A 3,828-nucleotide genomic window follows, 5' to 3' on the forward strand; every position below is an offset into this window, starting at 1 on the left:
TGATGGTGCTTTTCTGACTCTGCACCAAGAACCGCCACACCAAGGCAGCGGCAAAACTGCCTCACCGGCCTCAAGAGTCACGCTGGCGACACGTGGGGCTCCTCCGCTGGGAATCTCCTGGTGTGTGAGCAACAAAAATTGATCTGAAAGTGTGGCGTCCTCTCGTTCTCTGCTCTTTCAGTGGGAGCTGCAATCCCGAGCTGCTAGTGATCAGCCATCTTGGATCTCTCTCCCCTAGAACAATTCTTTCTTTTAAAAAAAAAATAAACTTGTGGGCTGGGTGCAATGGCTCATGCCTGTAATCCCAGCACTTCGGGAGGCTGAGGCAGGCAGATCACAAGGTCAGGAGATCGAGACCATCCTGGCTAACATGGTGAAACCCCGATTCTACTAAAATACAAAAAATTAGCCAGGCGTGGTGGGGGCACACCTGTAGTCCTAGCTACCCGGGAGACTGAGGCAGGGGAATTGCTTGATCCCAGGAGGTGGAGGTTACTGTGAGTTAAGATTGCACCACTGCACTCCAGCCTGGCAATAAAGCAGGACTCTGTCTCAATAAATAAATAAACTTAAGAAAATTCTTTAGAGACAAAGTCTCACTTTGTTGCCCAGGCTGGTCTTGAACTCCTGCCCTCAAGGGATCCACCTGCCTCTCAAAGTGTTGGGATTACAGGTGTGAGCCACCACGCCTGGCTAAAACTATTATTCAAAGTAGATTTATTATATTGTTGCTATTTTTTGTATTATGATTTTTAAGCTTTGTTCTTATTCCCTTCTAGTCTTTGCAAAGCCAGCTCTCCTAACGGGATAATCTTAGCTCAACATCCAGAGATTACTGATCCTAACTTGAGGCTAGATTCCAAACAGACCTGCTCCGATAACATTTTTCCTTCTGGCCTCTTTGTTGCTGAAATGTGGCCCAGGTCACTGACATAAACCCTCATACATTCCCTTCGATGTGGGCAGGTCAGTCCCAGCACTGACGGACAATTAACCTACCTTCAAAATGGTTGATCAGTGATGCTTTCAGATAAATAACTTGATCAAAATGGGAAAATATAAAAAGTTGGTCATGGCCGGACACGGTGGCTCACGCCTGTCATCCCAGCACTTTGGGAGGCCGAGGCGGATGGATCACGAGGTCAAGAGATCGAGACCATCCTGGTCAACATGGTGAAACCCCGTCTCTACTAAAAATACAAAACATTAGCTGGGCATGGTGGCACGTGCCTGTAATCCCAGCGACTCAGGAGGCTGAGGCAGGAGAATTGCCTGAACCCAGGAGGCGGAGGTTGCGGTGAGCCGAGATCGTGCCATTGCACTCCAGCCTGGGTAACAAGAGCGAAACTCCGTCTCAAAAAAAAAAAAAAAATAGTTGGTCATACAAATTGCATTATTACTGTTACACCCAACTACAACAAAGTCAAGAAGCTAGGGGGGAAAAGTACTCTGGACACATAACATTGCTACAAGAATGTAATTCGCTGCATACCTGGCTACTGACACAGCCTGCTGTAACCCGAAACCAGCTGATCTGACAGCTGCCGAAACAACCTGCTGTGACTCCGACTCGTCTTATCCACCGCTGTTACTCACAAATGAAAACTCACCAGCTCTCCAGAACCTTTAGTGCCAATGAACTTTCTCAAAGAGCAATATGTAACATTTCTCTTTTATAGAACCTCCAACTTTTTTTTTTAGACAAGGTCTCTGTCACCCAAGCTGCGGTACAGCAGCAGCACAAACAGGACTCACCACAGCCTCTAACTCCCAGGCTCCTGCGATCCCCTGCCTCAGCCTCCTGAGTAGCTGGGATCACAGGTGGCAAAAACATTAGCCACCATTCCTGGGTAATTTTAATTTTTTTATTTTTTCCTAAGACGGAGTTTTTCTCTTGTTGCCCAGGCTGGAGTGCAATGGTGTGATCTCGGCTCACTGCAACCTGCGCCTCCCGGTGTCAAGCAATTCTCCTGCCTCAGCCTCCTAAGTTGCTGCGATTAAAGGCATGCAACACCACGCCCAGCTAATTTTGTATTTTTAGTAGAGATGGGGTTTCACCATGTTGGCCAGGCTGGTCTCGAACTCCTGACCTTAAGTGATCCACCCACCGCGGCCTCCCAACGTGCTGGGATTGCAGGTATGAGCCACCACACCCAGCCAAAATTTTTTTGTAGAGATGTGGTCTCCCTTTGTTGCCCAGGCTGGTCCTGAACTGCTAGGCTCAAACAATCCTCCTGCCTCAGCCTCCCAAAGTGCGGGGATTACAGGCATGAGCCACAGTGGCTGGCCCCAACTTTCTCTTGCTCTTTGGACATATCGAAGACCACATAGTCTGCCTGAATTGCAATTTTTTCTTCCCAAATAAAACATTAAATTTAGAGATTCATCTCTACATTTTGACTTCAACACAGGCATCACATGGTTATCTTCAACAAGGGCTGTTAGCTGGGAGTGGTGGCACATACCTGTAGTTCCAGCTACTTGGGAAGCTGAGGTAAGGGGGGATCATCTCAGCCCAGGAGGTCAAGGCTGCAGTGAGCCTTGTTGTATCATGTGATTGCACCAACACACAGCCTGGGTGACACAGCAAGACCCTGTCTTAAGAAAACCCCCAAAAACAAAAACCCAAGGATTGTTTTATTTTTAAAACTATTGTTTTTTTTAACACATTAGTTCTTTCTCAGGTAACCAAGCTAGAATTCAAAGAAGCCAACAAGGCTTAACCTAGAGTCTTGTTGATCAGCCTGTCCAAATGGAAAGTGGAGGTGAAGAGGAGATGAACCAGTAATTTTATTTGGCAAGTTAAGTACCTTTTTTTTGAGGGGGGGGAGTGGGGGACAGGGTCTTGCTTTGTCTCCCAGGCTGGAGTACAGTGGCACAGTCACAGCTCACTGCTGCCTCAACCTCCTGGGCTCAAGTGATCCTCCCAGCTCAGCCTCCAGAGTAGCTGGGACTATAGGTGTGCGCCAACACGCCCGGCTAATTTTTTTTTGGTAGAGATGGGGTTTTACCGTTGCCCAGGCTGAAGTAAGTACTTTCAAAGGGTCCTTTAATGACAAAACTATAGAGGTAGAGAATAGAGGTTGCCAAGGAACAGGGAATGAAGTGGCTCTTGGGGACACAGGGGCATCTCAGTGACAATTGGACAGCTATGTCCCATCACAGTGGTCACAGAAATGTACACATTTTATGAAATTGTAATATAGCACCCTTGCCCCAATGCAGGGGAAAACTGGGGAGCCCTGAGCCAGGCATGCAGTCTGTAACAGCATCAGCATTGCACCAGTACCCACTTCCTGGTGTTACCATGCCGTGGTCACACAAGATATCACAACTGGGAGACACTGGTTGAAGGTTCATGAGACTGTATGGGCTGATTTTGCAACTTCTGTGCATCTATCCTCATTTCAACATGACAAGTTAAGAAAAAGCCAGTTTTAGCACAGCGCTGACACAGGTGTGCCAGAATGTACTGTATGAGGCACGGAAAAGAACCCATTTCTTTGCGTAAAGTTATTCCTTGATAAAGTCAGCTTTTAGCAAATGGCTTTTACAAAATTAAAACAAAATCAAGGCCCATTGGGACAAAAATGGGTTTCAGGGTGCAGGCACCTCTAAACTGAATGCAAAATGGAGAGGGTCACATTTTTGAGGGAAGAGCATTCACAGCTTTGATTCTATTTTCTGAGGTCTGTGCCTTCCTCCCTCAAGGAGTTAAGAACCTTCACAAAATACAGATCACAAACCCAACAGACTATTTTATAATTATATAACATTTATGAATATATACTGTCAATGAATGTATTTTTTTTTTTTTTTTTTTTTTTT

This window comes from Cebus imitator, unplaced genomic scaffold, assembly GCF_001604975.1.
Source record: "Cebus imitator isolate Cc_AM_T3 unplaced genomic scaffold, Cebus_imitator-1.0 Scaffold384, whole genome shotgun sequence".
NCBI lineage: Eukaryota > Metazoa > Chordata > Mammalia > Primates > Cebidae > Cebus > Cebus imitator.